Source organism: Callospermophilus lateralis, chromosome 4 (genome assembly GCF_048772815.1).
Source record: "Callospermophilus lateralis isolate mCalLat2 chromosome 4, mCalLat2.hap1, whole genome shotgun sequence".
Classification (NCBI taxonomy): Eukaryota; Metazoa; Chordata; class Mammalia; order Rodentia; family Sciuridae; genus Callospermophilus; species Callospermophilus lateralis.
The window spans coordinates 51,058,406-51,076,121 of record NC_135308.1 but is presented as its reverse complement, the minus strand read 5'-3'; the positions used below and the strand labels follow the sequence as shown (position 1 = coordinate 51,076,121).

General features: G+C 35.6%; 1 long non-coding RNA gene across 1 annotated transcript; it reads right to left on the bottom strand.

The window, feature by feature from the left end:
* Positions 1-2,084: 2,084 nt before the first annotated feature.
* On the bottom strand, positions 2,085-14,878 carry LOC143397603 (uncharacterized). The gene is made up of 4 exons (XR_013091181.1): positions 14,179-14,878; positions 9,934-10,106; positions 7,863-7,977; positions 2,085-2,769 (listed from the first exon to the last, which is right to left on the bottom strand). It is a non-coding gene; the product is annotated as an uncharacterized LOC143397603 (long non-coding RNA).
* Between the last annotated feature and the right edge of the window lie 2,838 nt (positions 14,879-17,716).

The following is a 17,716-nucleotide window of genomic DNA, read 5'->3' as shown; positions in this document are numbered from 1 at the left end:
CACATAGGTCTGCTATAAGGATTAAATGAGTTAATAAATACAAGGTGCCTGTGCCAATACTTATAATAGTAAAATGAACGTATATAATTATTCTTCTAAAGAGAATGGGGAATAAATAAAGGAGTTCTCTCTCTTTTTTAGCTGCCCTCTCAGTTTATGTATTAATAGCCACAAATCTTATTTCCCATTTCTACTATTCACAATTCTTTTACTTCTTATCCAACACCAATCCCTGGAATGACTTTATACTGAGCAAAGGAGGCTGGGCACAACTGAACAAACAAATTTGGTGATGATGGAAAATAGTGAAAATTATACAGACATGATCAGCGGAACAGTGTGGGTTTTATGGTTCTACGTATGAACCAATAGAATTCCAAAAATAAACTCTGGCTAAAAACAAAGGCCAAACTACTGCTTGGTGTAGACAGGGTGATCATACAAAGTATGTTTCTCCTGATTCAGGAAATACCAGACCTCTTCCAGATCAACATGAAAGATCCCCAGAGACCAGAATGAAATGATCTTTCCATCAGACAAAATTGCATATTTCTGGCTTAATCTACTTACCACAGGCTACAGGGAAGTCAGTTAATATGCACTATGTCCCTCTCTTCCTCTTTTCTAAATTTTCCAAGGAATTTATGTAAAAATATTCTTTATGTAAACCAAAAAAAGAATGATCCAGTAAAAATCACTCTTGTGTAATCTTCTCATTCTTTTCTCTTCCTCCCACCTATTTATTCATCTAGTGGTCAGTTTCCATATGTCTAAAATGAGGAATCCAGATCCAATAACCTCTAAAATGCTCATTACATATTGTAATCTATGTGTCTTAGTGAGCCTTTTGTCATAATCAACTTATAAAGAGAAGATTTATTTTAGCTCTCGTTTTGAAATGTTAAGTCCATGGTCAGTTTGCCTCATTTCTTTAGGGCCTGTGGTGAGGTAACAATCACAGTGGGTAATATATGGTGAAGCAAATGGCCAGGAAGTAAAAAAGAAAAGAAAGAAGGGAGTAGGGGCCCACCATCCCCTTTAAGAGTACACCTCCAATGGCTGAAAATTCTCCACACTAGACCACACCTCTTAAAGGTTCCACCACCTCCCAATAGTGTCAAACTGGGGACCAAGTCACTAGCACATGGACATTTGGGAACACTCAAGATTCAAACCATGGCACTATATATTCTATGCTTGTCACTGTGCTAAGAGTTTTGGAGATTAGTAAACTCCTACCTGGGAATACTTGCTCTATGTGGAAAAGAAAAACCCATTTAAAATAAAAATCTTTTAAACCAAGCAATCAATGTAATTTGCAACTAATAACAAATAACATGAAAGAAACTATAAATGTGGTAAAGAGAAGAGACTAATTCCTAAGTGACTGGGGGTTGGAGAAGAGTTTCTTGAGCTGAACTTAGAACTAGAAGTGGAGGAGAAGTAGAAGATGCTGAGAGAGGAGAATGAGCAAGGCCTAGTCTAGAGCATGTGTCTCCTGAAGGGTGGTGAGGGCTGAATAGCCGAAATCTAGATTTCAGATTAAAAGTCAATGGGAGAAAAAAAGATAAAAGAGAAGAATTGAGACCACATAATGAAGGATTTTGAATACCAGGCTAAGAGTGAATGCTCCACTTTTAGGTTTATTCTTCTCAAAAAATTCCACAGATGCATCCCCAAGGGTGTTGAAAATATCTGAATGCCTGTGTTCTCATTTAACTGCAAAAGGAAAAGTTTTGAAGCTTTTCTAACCACCTATTGGATTCCTTTAAAAATAAAATAATGCATATGAAGGTTGCATTTAATTCTTATTTATTTTAATTGTATTATAATAACTATCTTTTCCTTTATCAAAACTTCTGGAAAGTCTAAGTTGGAGCAAGATGTCTTATCTGAGAACTATACATACTCCTGTACTTATAATCAAAGAATACTTGAGCTAATATTATTCCAACTAAAAAGCACCAGCCTCAGGCTATAGGAAGCCCTTGTAAATATTTTGACAAGAGAATCACACAGTATTTAAAGATATGAGATTCTTTAAAAGAAACAAGAGCTATAGGCAAATAAAAACTCTTTCTGTTCTTAGGGATTCTTTCCTAAGCTCTCCTCCACCCTGCAGACTCCACACAGGACAGCAAAGGCAAATGCCATCACTACCATTGCTAAACATGGACAATCTTTACCTCTTAGAAGCACTGGCACATGTATTATTTTTATTTCAGCATATTCTCCCAGTATGCAACATAATTTTCAGAGGCCAATAGAGGACTACTAAGGAGTTGATTACCAGAAAAATGCATGCATATCAGAGACCACGCTTTCTTTATTAAAATGTAAAAAGTTTGGAAAAATTTGTGTCTTGTGAAATAGTACATTTTCAGGTACAGGTCTTCACTCCACAGTGATGGGCCTTTCTTGAGCGGTGGAGCAATGCTACGTTCCATTAATGAATGTGTCTGAGCACGGCTAAGAACATTGCAGTAGAGTCTCTGTGAAAGTGAGTTGGCTGATCCTTGTTGCTAGGAACTGGCAGAGATGCTTCCTTTGAAGTATATCTATTCTTGAGGCTGTTATGAGAAATTGTCCATTGAAACAGAGTGTCTACATTGTCCTGATCCCCTGTACTTGTGATTGACAATATTTATTTATAATTGGGGTATAATGGCATGCTGGAATGTGCATGTTTCTTCCGATTGCTATTCTTCTTTGTCAATCCAGGGACTCAAAATCCAGCAAAATATTATGGACTGAATTTCTGGATATCTTCTAGGAAAGGGAAGAACAGAAATTAGTCCTATTTGAGACCCATGATGTTTGAGTTTGAAACTTATAAATAGATATTAGAAAAGTACTGATTCAAGTGGGAGCTGTGAACCGCTTCCCAATACCAAATATCTCCTTCTACTTCCCTGTCAAGAATCTGTCAAAAATAAGGTCATCAAAAGTCCCTTATTACAATATACATACCTTTTCTGGGGAAGGACTTTGGGAAGTGGCTGTGAGTGGGTGAGAGTCAAGGCCAGGTCAACATTAGCTCTACCTGAAAATCTTAGAAACTTACAGGAGAATGAAATAGAAAGGATCATCCTGTTCAATCATTCACCTAGGACCCAAATGCCTTGTAATTGCTAAAAATTATTCATCCTGCTTTAGTACAAAACTAGACAATAGCTAGGATTTCACCCCTGAGTAAGGAAATTCCTTCCATAATTACACCATTACAATGGTATTTGTTTTAACCATTATAGTGCTGTGCCACTTTCCACATACCTTTTTATCTATATTATGTATTTAATGTAGCTCTATTAAAGCTTTTCTGTTTGTTTGTTTGTTGAACCAAAATCTACCTCTAGGCAACTCCCACCATTAGATCCCATCTGTTCTGCTAGGAGCAGTGCATACAGTGTGATTTCCTTGAAATCTCTTCATGCAAGCAAAAATTATGCTCAAGCCCTCTTAAGCCAATCTGAAGTAAGGTTAGGAAACATGGAGAGGGGAAGAGTTGCTGACCTACTGACAAACAATAAAAGTTTGGAAGAGAATTAAAAACTACATGCGTAAGTTTACTTCTTGAAATTTAATTGTACAAAATCATAATAACTTAGAAGTCCATCACTGGGAGCTTAGCTTAAAAAATTATAGTATGTGTGCATCCTATCATATGATACAACTATTAAAATGAGAATGTAGTGATACATTTTTGGACTAGGGATGATAATCATGGCATATTGAGTGAAAGAAGCTGCTAATAATATATATATATATTTGTATATATATGTTTTTTAAAGATTATAAGTGTGCAAACATGTATGTATATATGTGTGTGTGTATATATGTATTTATAAACATGCATGAAAGGACAATGGGAGTGTTAATTAATAGTCAATATTGATTATATGTGGGTGGTGAATATTCATTATATGTGGGTATGTTTTTCAATAGGAAGAAGAAAAATTGAAGAAAATATAATTTTCCGAAAAGTAATATAGCTATTTTCAAACAAAAACAAAAACAAATGATTGCTTATTGTCACTTGGTATTCAGAATACATTTGTTGAACTTAAACTTGATAGTTAAAATGTATTATCTTCATTCTTTAAGGTCAGGAATGAGACACAGAAAGAGAGATATTGATGTGTGTGTGTGTGTGTGTGTGTATGTAAGAGAAACAGACAAGTTTAAAATTTTTTTTTGGAAAATATTTTCAGGGTGGTCTAAAAAGAGCAATGGAAAGAAATTAAGAAAAATGTCAAAGCTGAATTTAAAAACTAAAATTCCCAGTGAGAGATACACTGGATAGTGGCAGTTGACCACACGGGAAGTGGCAAGAGTCTGTTGCTTGAGTCATGTTGAAAAAACAAAACAACAACAAATAACCTAAAGCCCTCTTCTCTTTTTGGCTTTTCCAGTTTCTAAAAGTTAACCTTTCAGGTTAACAAACATCTCCATGTCTTTTTTTCATTATGAGGAAATGGAAAAAGTTCAAAAGTATGTATCAAATTTCTGCTAAAGCAGCTTAGGCCAACAATGAACCATCATTGGTAGAAGAATGACCACTTGGTGACTTCTCTGTCCACAGTACAGGCTTTCCTCTCTGGGAAACATGTTCTTTGTAGAATTGTAGCCTGGGGCCTTCGTTGCCAGCTGGCTGGGCCTCAGCCTTGTAGGTGCATCATGGAAAACCCGAGCCTGCCTTTGTGACATGTGGGCTGTATTTAAACAGTATGTGATGGCCTCCTGCCTGTGTGTAGGTTTGGAGAAGGTCAGAACACATCTGGTTCTAGTCTATGCTCACAGTTTGAGCGGGCAGAAAGTAGTCTCAAGATGCTGTTTTCTTACCAGTAAGAAGGGGGCTATGAAGCTGTCCTTTACAAAGAAATCAGATACAAAAAGTATTTTAACATTTTTTTTTAATTTTTCTTTTTTATTCATGTGAGCTGATCTTTGTAACTCTTCATTTCAAGCCACAAAAATAAAATTAAAAAACAGCTATGGCATTGAACCTGTTTTCAGATGAATCATGGCAGTTTATATTCACGGCAGTACTATATTTGGAAACAGGTGGCCTCTTGATTCCCATTTCCTAAGAATCTCAGGTTCCAAAACCAAATCCAACAGACATTAAAACAAACAAAAAAGCAAACAACCACTACCCTACCCAAAATAATAAACCTTGTAGTTGATGCAAATGTCTCTGTAACTGCTACTCTGCATCACACTTTCTGGTTTGTTCTTACCCTTGCTCGTTTCTTCCTGTAATCAATATTCAGCAACTTTGTTTAGCAATCTGCCTTCACTACCTTCTAAATTAACTGCTGTGTTCTGACGTGAACCATAGCTACTCCATTAAATTCAGCTACTTCATCCTGTGGAGCTCATTCTCAAATTCCACATCCTTGATGTCAGTAAAATCTTTACCCCTGTGTCTGTCTGCTTCTCAGAGCTCTTCTGTCCATTTCCATAGCATTGCATTCCCCTTGCTTCTCCTCCTATTCCTTCACTCTGCTCTCATGGCACACTAAAGATCTTTCCCCGTTCTCTCTGCTCCTCTTTTTCATTCTAATTCTGTTGGAGAGAATTAGCCACTAGTGGCTACCAACACAATCACACTACCTACTGTGCACATTCACAAACTCAATATGCTAAATCAAGCTGATCTTCCTCACTGAAATCTATATGCAATCACAAACATATTCCCAGTGGTCCTGTTCTGGCCTCCATCTCCTCAATCTTGAAGGCTAGAAGATTTGCAATTATGTTTTATTCTTCCAGTTCCTGCTTCTGTGTCCATCCTTCCACCAACATCTTCTATTTGAAAATATCATTCAAGCTTATTGGTTGGTCCACCCCTCTCTCATTTATGGGTTCTTATTGCTGCAGTTGCCCCAAAGTTTGACCTCTCTGGATACAGTTCAACTGATATGGTACATGGCTATAAGATTAGTTCTCCTGAAATAGTCTATGTATTGGATTGTTCTATTTCTCAAGAGCCTAGAATGATTTACTATTGTAAGTAAAAAGTGTTTAGTATTAGGTTTAGTTTCCTAGGCCCTCCAAACTCCCATCCCTGTCCAATTGCTTCCACTACCTTTTGAACTTTTTAGCCCCCTACCCCAACACAGAAATCAAGTCAAGCTGTACAAGGTAGATTTTTCTTCTAGTCATCATGTCCTTTCCTCCTCTTCTGCTCCAGCAACTTCTGTATTAGGAGGGGACTGAGTCCACCTAGAGAGCACGTCTCTCATGCCTTTTTCAGGGCTTTAAGTGAGTTTAAACTCAATAACCAGTGAGAAAGAATTTTAGTTATGAACTGTGGAAAAGAATTTTAAATGGAGAATAAAGTGCTTTCATCTTACTTTTTGCCTGAAGCATTCGTGTATAAATCACTGCAGAAATTTCATATGAATAAAGCATTTCCTTCCTCACATCTGAATTCACGTTGACTTTAAAATGAAACCAAAAGCAATAAATATAAGTTGTTGGAGAAAAAAATCTAATTCAAATGGGTTTAATAATAATGTCTTTACTCATTTATATTCTCAGTAGGGAATGAGTATCATAAACACTTTTCTGTTTTTATCCCTGAAACTATTCTCCATTGCTAGGTCAATCTCAAGGGGATTTTATGCACATATGTACTGAGAAATTTTCTGTTTAAAAACCAGATAATGCCAAACTCCATCCTGCTTAGATATTTATAAGCATCCTTCATTGCTGTGATAACTGGGATAAATTGAACATTTTCTTCACTTTTAAAATTCAGACTGATAAAAATATTGTAAATATTTTAAAGCTATCTATTTTGAGGTTGTTTCACAAGCTGGCAATGGTTTTGAGCTTGCATTAATTGAACTTTAAATTTTCCTGTTAATGATTAAAGAATCTTTAGAAAATAAAAATTAGTTATTCAAAACCCTCTGGGTTAAAATTGATTTGAGATGGCAAGTAAAAATATTTTGCAAAAGGAATACTATAATTTGGGGATTCATGATTTTTTCTGATTGAATGATAGAATTCTGACAGCCTACATATGACACTTTCAAATATTGTTGTAAATATCTGAAATAAAGGATGAGCATTTCTACTTCACAATTCTAATAGGAAATTAAATAACAGAAAATAGTATGTAAAACATATCAAATATTTCACTAACAGAATTCACATGTGCTATCGTTCTCCTCACTCACAATCATTCACTCTTTCCCTGCTATTTGTTTAGTTGTGAAATATATCGCACATGAAGAATAGTTCATGAAATATAAATGTACAGTGATAAGAATGAATAATAAAGTGAACCCCTATGGGTTGTCTGCCATATTAAGGTGTTGAACATTCCCACAGAAGTCCCCTGTGTGTCATTTCCCTTCTCAGTTCTCTTCTTGGGCTAGAATGAGAAACTGAGGCTACATCTGCTGCCTTATACAAATGGCCTGATAAACCTTTTATTGGCATTTCCAGTTTAACCCCTATCTCTCTTCTTTTCCTGTGCTGGCCCTGCTTCCAAGTGCTCAGACTATTGGTGTTCTATTTTCTGCCATCTAGAAATCCAGTCCCATTTCTTTTGAACCTGTATCTGTCAGAATCCCAACATGAAATAGATGCACACTCAAATTTTGATAAGAGTTTAATAGAAGATAGTACTTTTTCACAAAGTTCTGCATGTTATATAGGGAAACCAATATGGAATGACTCCCTTCCTGTCATGGTCTAAAGTAGCTTGACAATGGAAGTTTCTGGTGCCCAGAACTAAAAAAAGCATGTGCAGCTATATGATATATATATACCCTTTTGTAAGAGAGACAGCCACCATGAGTATCTAATTGAGCGTGATCCAAGAAGTGATCTGCCTCCAGACTCACCTTCTTTTTGGTTCTGACCTCTTGATGCTTATTCCTCATCCCACTGAAGGAACCAAATGAAAGACATAGGGCAAGATCACCCATTTATGCAGCCATGGGTCAGCCTCCTGGGGTACTAAGTAGATGACAATGAGTGGAGAATATAGTTGGACAAAAAAATAAATAACTAAAAGGCATACACCACAGCTCTGAAGGCACCAGTAAGAGAAGCTCTGTAGACACCATCCTGCCCTAGTGTCTTTAGATAGAAGGAAAACTTTCTAATGCTTCCTTCCTCTTCTCCTGTGCTGTCTTCAGATTTGATTCCCATCATTCTTGGGATCCTCCAAGGACCCCTCTGCAATCTGATCATCTGAACACACAAAAAAACACTTCTTTATGATATCTTTTTTATATGTATGTCTGGCAAAATATAATTCATCCTGCAAGACTCATTCTTTTTTGAGTGGAACTTTCCTAATTAGAACTGTCTTCTCCTCTCATCTCCTTTTGCACACCCTTAGTCCATATCCCTCCTTTTTTTTTTCAAATTTTTAATCACAGTTTTATGAAGGAAAAGAAATGAACAAGTCTCTAATCTATGTTAATTCATGTTCATTTATAACTTATATGCATTGGTGGTATTCATATTTACACTATGAAAAGGTATACATATAGACATTAAGATAATAAATTAGTACAAACAAAAGTTCATATAATTTTTTTTCTTTTTAGTCACCTTATTAGTTTACCCCACTCTGGAGTCTCAATCTTTGGTGCATACCTAGGGAATATTTGTATACTTTTGTGCTCATGATGTTTTGAGCTCCTAGTGCAATGTTCTATAACTCTTACCATCATCCTAAAAATAAAAGAAATATAATAGAATTATCACTATGTGTAAAGTTGGTAAGTTTTTGTATTTGTGTTTGAAACTTTTGTTTCATGTGTGTTTGGAGGGGAGGGTTACATGGGTGCATATATTCAGCTATATCCAGCCATCCTCCAAGAAGAATCCCTGGCCTCCTAAATTGTTACATTCTATTTTCTCTTCTATTATAGTGCATATTTCCTCACCTTTACTTGGTTCAGAGGTATGCCAAACAGGACTATGCTGATATGCAAGACAAACTCCCATTACAACTAAAATGTGGCTATATATAAATATACTCTTTCTTTCCAAAAACAGAATCACAACATTTTGATGATGAAAGGCTACTAAAGATTATTTTACTTCATTACCCTTCATTCATTGTTTTCTCTACCTCTAAAAATAATTCATGTTTCATATAAAAATCAAAAAATATAGAATAAAAGTATAAAATGAAATATATTTTCACATCTAGAGACACCAGATATTAAAATTTTAGCTTATATTTTAGTGTTTTTTTCCATATAGCATCTTTCATAACCAAATAGAAATTGTACTTCTTTTAAAAATCTTTCTTTCAGACTTAATATATGATGAACATGTACTTTGAGAATATACTAGTCACTGTTTAATAAATAGTCCACCACAAAAGTCTATAATTTAATAAACCTTTACAGTTACAAAGTTGCATTGTTTCCAGATTCTTACTGTGAAGAAATATCATTCTCAACTCTTTGTATAGCTCTTATATAATATAAATTTATAAAAGTGCTATTTCTGTTTCACACATATAAAACTTTCAAAATGACTCATACTTATTAGCATATTTCTCTCCACTTATTACTATAAGTTAAGAAGATGCTGAACATCCATTTAGTGGAGATTATATAATTTTTATCTACTTGCCAATTGAGTAAATAAAAATTGCTAAATATTTTATTCATCACGTGTCTTTGATTGCTAGTGAGGGCAAATGCTTTTCCAATGTGTTTGTTCGTTAGTTGTATTTCTTGTTTTGTAATCTGCCTGTTATATACCATTTTTTTCTGTTTTATATTTATCTGTTTGAAGAGTTCTTTATACATGGAAAATGTTAATCATTTGCGTTATGAATCCCGTATAAAATCTGGGGCTTTACCTACACAGATAGGCCTCATTAACTGTACATGATAAAATACCAATCAATGTTTTAAGAAGCATTCTTCAGAAACCAGATCTTACCAAATATCAGGCCCTTTTAGAGATTTTATTTATACTGTAAAGGTAACCAGTTACACTGCATATAGCTGGAATTTCCTTTCTTTCCTTTATCCAGATGTGCAAAAGTCTTGGTGCCTTTGTACTGATTCTTATCTGGTTTTGTCCTTAGGTCCAAGCTCTCTCTGCAGTCTTTTCTGCAAGAACCAAGAGAACAAAAACATTTTCTCCTGGAGTTGCATAGGAACCAAACAGTTTCCTTGTTAGTTTATAATTCTGACACTTAATGTTAACAAAGAGTTTCCAACACCACAGAGGGACAAGTTTTACTTAAAATATTAAGATAATCATCGAAATAAATCATGCTAATCTGACACAAGCAACCTGACAAGCAAAATGTCTACTTAAATGGGATATGAAAGTGGTCTGATGTAAAAATGTCTAAAACAACCGTTATTTTCCTTTTGAGGAAAGTAAATTTCCTAATAAATAATTTCTTCATAGTCTCTATCACTTCTAGCTTCATGTAAAGCAGACGGATTGTTGAGGAATGTTTTAAATTCATTGAGGTTGAAGTTTACTGTAGTTTAGATCTTAAATGCTCCCCAAAGATCTTTGTGTTTAAGGCTTAGTCCCCATCTGGGTGCCATTGGGAGGTTGCATCAACTGTATGAAGTGAGGTCTGGTGGTGGGGCATCTTTTGGACATCAAGGGTTTTAAATGGACTGTGGGGCCCTAGGGCCTCCACTCTCTCTTTCTCATTCATAGCCATGAAAGGAATACTTTGCTCCCACATGCACTCTGTGTCTTGAGGCACCAATCTGCGGCAGACCAAAAGCAATGGGGCCTATTGATCGTGGACTGAAACTTCTAAAACTGTGAGCCAAAATAAACCTTTCTTCTTTATAAGTTGTTTATCTTGGGTATTTTGATATAGAAATGGAAAGCTAATTCAGACTTTGAACATTTCTTGTAGCACTCTTATTTAAACAAGATCTACTTTAGAGCTTTGTTGAAATTATCTTGTTTTGGGCCTCAGTTGTATTAAATGTAAAATGCTACTGAATTAACTGTCTGAAGGAAAGTGACCAAAAGAGATCTCTCCTTGTGTTCCTTCTCACAAACCCCTTAAATTAACCCTTCTCCTCAAACCTTTCTTCTTTGATGAAGCAAGTCTGGTTTCTTCTGTTGATCCTTCACTGACTCAGGATTAGCTGGTATAAATAAGTAATCCATGAGACTCCTTATGTCTTGTAACTCTAGCAGGATACTTTTTAAATATTCTTGTTTAATAAGATGCAAAGCCATCACCTAAGCCACTGTTATAGAGGTATAAAAATGCTAATGTAATCTTTATAAGTCTGTTATTGCTTCTCTGGGAAGATTATAAGATAAATCAAACCTGCATCAACACAGCAAATACCAAAGCATTCAATGGAAGTTCCTTTTCCTGTGTTGCCACCAGGCAGTGATAATGGTTGTAAACAGCATATGCCAGACATCTGTATCTCAAATTCTGGAGGGTTCCAGTTTACCTTCTGTCTCTATTTGTTCTTCCAAAAATGAGAATTCATCAGAGTTTCCTCAGAAGTTACTTTTTAATTGTCATTCTACTTAATGAGTACGAAATTCAAAACCACATTTTTATTTGACTTAATTTACAGAAGTACATTATGATGAGCTCCTTTATTCTTTTGTTTACAAATCTGAAAATTGAAAATGAGTGAAGCACCTGACATTCTTTATGTCCTAAAGCATTTAGTTTCTCAGAGTGTCCGAGGTTATCTTCAACTGAACGTGTACTCCTATCTGCACTCCTTTCTCGTCTCTGAGGAACAGTGTGAACATTCTTAGGAAACTTCCTTTTCCTCAAAGTTATTATGGTACTCGGTGGCATAATAACATTGATAAAAGTTGCTAAAATTATTGGACCCAGATGGATAATAAATAATTTGACAGATTTTTCTTCCTGGTTCCTGAAAGGGAGACTCTAAATCTTTGGAATTTTCCAAGTGATATGAATGAGTGTCTTTGTTATTTTTGATGGGACTTTGGGACCTCACTTTGAGGTCAGCCAAATCTCCCAACCCTGGGGGAAGGAAGAAGGCTGTATATTGAGTTCAATCATATAGCCAGTGATTCAATCAAATGTGGCTATGTAAACCCCAATAAAAACTCTGGACCCTAGATTTTGTGGAAGATTCCTGATAGGCAGACACATCAGAATCTATGATTCATTGAACACAAGAATTAATCCTCTAATTTAAAAGGATGTCAAGGTACACATAAAAGCTTAAAATAGAAGCTGTATTTTTTTTTCAGCAATGAAGAGGCAATTTTTGTCTGTGTTTCCCAAGTCCTTTCCCCTGAACTGAGATCTACTCTGTTTTAGTATTGCCAATTCAAATCACGTCAGTGAGAGACACCTAACGATTATGAAACCTTTCCATTTAAAACTTACTTTGATGTAAGAACAAAACTCTGAATATACAAATTATATGCAAATGATAAGGAGAATGTGCATATGAATACTTGGAAATCAAAAGGAATAAATCTAACATAATTTTCCTATGTACACTTATGAAAATACTTAAGTGAACCCCACCATTAAGTGCCCACCCATAAGATTGGGGTCCTAATTAGAATGAAATATATAGCTTATGCTTATATAATTTTATCAAAATGAATTCTACTGTCATGTATAACTAAGAAGAATCAATAAAATAAAACAAAAATTAAAGAAAAGGTCACATATAGACAGAACATTGTCTACATTAAGAATGAAATCACCATTGCTTTGCTAGGTTGTGAGATTTTATATTCAGAGATTTGACCTGTTTATTACTCAAACATTCTTGAAGTTATTCAAGAACAAAAGGTATTTCATATAGCAATAAAATGAAAATTATTGCAGTTAAACCTATTGGCCATACTTTGCAAGCCAGAGTTCTACAGATATTTCTGAGTAATATCCAAAAGACTCAACAGGTAGATATTGAAAGATTCTCTAATATTGGATTGCACTCAGAATGACAGATGAGAGTCAGATTTCAGTTAGGAGTAGCATCATGGGAAATAACCAAGATGTCAAATAAAATTAAATCTATCAAATTTTAGAAAAGCTTAAAGATAATTCATTGAGCCTAAAGAAAGAGACAATAAAATAGTAAAGAAAATTAAAAGTGGGCAGGAAGGATAGAGGGAGAGGAAAAGAAACTTGAATAAACTTAAAGTTACAAAAACAAACAAACAAAAAACCTTTCAACAAAATCTTTTGCAAATCAGTAAGTGCAAATTGTTGAGAACAGCCCAGTGGGAAATATATATTCTATGCAATGGACAAAAGAAACAAGCTCAGTTTATTACAATAAGTTTTTAAATAATATCTCCATAATGCACAGTTTTGTCAACAAAGCACCACCTGGAACATGGAACCAGTTTGCTTACTCTGATCAGATTTTCCTTACCTTGACTGTTTAAAACTTCACTAATTCTGAACAATTAGTATAACCTAGCATAAGTCTAAATTGTGGAATGTTTCAAAATAATGTGACCTGCATCAGGCCGCCTATATCAGTGTGCATTTGTCAAGATAATAGAGAGTATACTATAGTACATATCTTAGCGAAAATTCTTCATCAAATATATTAGAGGATTGAAAGAAAGAAATTATCTTTTATCCCACCAGTTTCATCATTCTGTAATTTGGGCATAGAATCTTAATTGTCCATAAGTGGATTCTTTAATGTTAGTAAGTAGTTTATCCTCTTCAGTAATTCTAAACATCTCTGCATTAAATTTTAATTTAATTATTCATTTACTTTGTAAGCATTATATTAATAATTAATAAACACTGCATTTCTCTAACATTGCTTTAATTGTATCTTTGCACATATCTAAAGGTCCTCTGTTTTGTAGTGCATCAAGCCAAATACCACAATGTTACCTCTCTCTATTACGTTAGGTTAACTTCATGTAATCGGCAATTATCTATTGCATCATATTAAGAAAATACTACATAAGTTATTACATGCAGGTAACACTATTCTCATCAATTTGCAGAAGCGTACATAAAAGTTTAAGACATATTTAAGTTTCTCTTTGCATATTCTCTTGTTTTTCAGGCCTACTTTTAATTTACTGTTTTCTGCCAACATGTTTTTAGTTTGACTCCAAGTTTTTATAGCCAGTTCCTTACCAGAATTAATTTTTTTCCTACCTCCCAATTTAGAACCTACATACACTTCAAACCCTCGAGTCACTCATTACCTCTTTGGTGACTTCTTCCTTGACTTTAGTCCATGCAGTTCCACACTGAGTCCTCCTTGGTCTTCAGTTGCAGCCATGGGACTGATGTGAGTTATAGACCATATTATTCTCGAGTTGACTTAGTTTCTTCATGCATTTAAGGCAGACACCATGTCTTCACATTTGTTGTTTCCTTCTTGTAAATTGAGGAGGATAGTATTGAGTACATGATATTGGATATCATTGACAACCCATGTAGTATTCTCTTTATACGATGAAATAAATAATTGACAATTACATGGTATTTATCTAATATGATAAAAATGTAGAGATTAACTTCTTTTGAGAGTAATAGAAGAAAGGTTCGGGGGTGTAGCTCATTGGCACAGCACTTGCCCAGCATGCATGAGGCCCTGTGTTTCATCCCCAGCACCACAAATAACAACAAAAACCCCACAACAGCATAAAAATACAACAGGTGAGCATGGGAGGACTTCTTCTTGAAGACCTAGCCACATTGTTCCAGGTGAGTGAAAAGAATGTTCAAACAATAGAAGAAAATGTTACACCCCAAACGTTAACGCCCAATGACATAATTTATAGAGGCCACCTGCAACTTGGCACAAGACTGCAATAGTGGCACGAAGTCTCCAGCAGAACAATAAAGCGCCTGCCTCTCCTAAGCAAGATGAAACCAACAGCCCCTGGCGAGGGAAATACAGGATTTCCCCAGCCGTCAGCCCAGTGAGTCAGCGTCTCCTGCACTGAACAATGGATGGATACACAGCCACTGAGTGACCTTTCATCCTTCTCCTTTTTTAGCACAGCATGTGCCCTATTTTCATAGGTAGGATCACTGACGCCTCGTTTTTTTTTTTTTTTTTTTTTCTGCCCCTCATTGCCACCATTTGTTAGGCAGGAAATATGCGATGTTATTTTCAGTAAGTGGGAGGGGTCCGCTGTCAACCAAAATGCAGGCAAAAAAGTTTTAGGTTAGGCCAGTCTTTTAGAAGTTGCCTAAAACTGTTGGGGGTATGTAAAATAACACAGAAAAATTGGTGATCAGCTGCAAAGAGAGAGTTATTCACGAATCTAAGTGGTGTAAATTTTATCAGGAGATCAGGCCCTGGATTGCTTAAATACTTGTTTAAAAGGACATTTCAGATAAGTTTAGCCAAAATCAATCCTAGAGCTTTGAGACCTGGAAACTCACTTCTAAAAGCAATGCTTACGCCATAGTTCTTGGCATGATTTGTACTGTTTTAAACCCAGTATATGAAAGAAGAGAAAACTATTTTTTTAATTCATATTTCATTTGACTCAGTGCCATTATCCATCACTACCCAACACAATGACCTTGGAAACTCACAACTTAAAGTCCCACATTTTATGTGATAATCTGCCATGTTTTATTTCCTAGGGAAAGTTGGAAACCTTGACTATATTCCACACAGGAACCTGCTAATAACTCCTGAGCTCCAGTCACAGGTATCACCCTTGGGTCTCTGTCCCTTAGGGATTGCATTTGACTGCTTGTAACAGAAACCCCAAATAGAATGCCTACACAAATTATAGTTTGTTGGTTCTTCTCACCAGAGCATCCAGTGTTGGTATGGGGGCTTCACAATTGCACCAGGACTCAGAATTCCTTAGTTTTGTGCTCCTCCATTCTTACAGAGTGACCTCTGTCCTCATGTCCCCAGAATGACCCTAGAGCCATCGTGAAAAGAGAAGAAAAATAGTATGATAATGCTTTTGATCACATGGAAAGAAATTTTCTGGAAGTCTCATTCAGTGACTCCATTTCCATCTCATCCAGAATTCAATCAGATGACTGCATTTTACTTCAAGGGAGGATATTATTATGGTCAGTTCTTGCTAGAAAAGAGAGAGAAAAGATCATTTTCAGGTAACAGTCTCTACCCCAGTGGAGAAGTCCACTGTGATGCCTATCCCCAATCAGAAGCCTGCCTAGACAAAGTCATCTCAAAAAAGTCCTCTGTTTCCTCTTGAATCACTGCTTAAATAACAGCAAACGTCAGAATAATGATAGCTGCCCTGCCTTGAACATCAGGTACTAACTAGTTCAGGTGTCCTGTTTAAAATTTTTTCTAGAATTCTTCATTCTTTTAACAATCCTTAAAATAACAGAACCCATTTACTATTGGATGGGTATAAAAATATCTATATTACAGGGTTTCCATGTGGCCTTATGTTAATTATTTCTACTATATTATCTAGGATTTTGGGCAATGTTTAAGTACAAACTACTTGATTTAGCTTTCATGAGCTTTTTCAAATAAGTTTCTGAGCTGAAATTCTTAGTGCACACTAATAAGAATACTTATTATTACACTTAATCTGCTGTTCTTATGTTGGCTGTATCCCAAAGAAAGATCCAGGTTCTCTAAAGTTTGCCAAGTTCAACACTAATTTCAAAAACGGTGTCTAATGGGTCGTGCCAGCTCAGGGACACTTCAGATATCACTAAAATAGCACTGGGCATAATTTTCTGTAAAAGACATTATTTTTGTTTCTATTTATCAAGTTGCCATTTTTGTATCCTTCAGTTATGCCATTAGATCTTAAATTATAAAGAAATTGTATTTAGATTCCGATTGGTGCCGAGTAGTTAAGTCTCTCAACCATCTCGCATTAAATAGCAAAACAACTGTACTAGGAAGCAAGTCTTAGAAACCATTGTTTTTGCTTCATCTTGATCCCATATTGATGTTCAATAGATCTGATTAGAGCAGTCGATGTATTTCAATATAAAGATTACCAATATGCCTACTAATGTATATAGAGCTAGACATTTTTATTCACATAACTCATTCATTTGCCTACAAGGTAGCAGTTGTTTTTAGCCCCCAAACCTGGAGCCCTCTGAGACCATTCACAGATGTGCAGGTGGTGAATAATTTGAACCCCTGATACACATGCTCCACCAAGGCCTAATAAAAGGGCATTCTGTTTTCATGCATCATATTACAAACAGGTGTTCTTTTGCAGTGTGTTTTGTGCCACATTTTTCCAAATTTTATTTTATTTTTTTCTGTTGGTGATGCTGCTGCTTAAAATGGCCCCAAAGACTTGGGGGTGTGGTACAGTGCTTGCCTAAAATGCACAAAACTCCAGGCTTGATCCCAGGACCTGAAAGAAAACTAAAAGGCCCAAAGGGTAGTGCTAAGTGCTGTTTAGTGCCCCTAAGCAAAAGAAAGTTGCGGTTTCCCTTTCAAATAAAACATATTTATAAACTTTGGTCACGCTTGAATTATAAAATGCTATTCACTGAGATCAACAGTAATGATCTGACAGCACATATTACATAAGATTTCTTTAAGCAGAATACACATAATGTAAGGTATGCATTGACTGCTTAGTGTATATGTTGTGACTAGAGACTCACAAGAAGTTCACCCTACCTTTCTCCTAAAAGCTATGTTTCTATTATTTACTAACCTAGGTGCCAGTGACTTTATAGGTAAGAACTATGACTAATAATGAGAATCAATGGTATTCTGTCCCAGTTGGTCCTTACACTGGGCCTTTCTCTCCA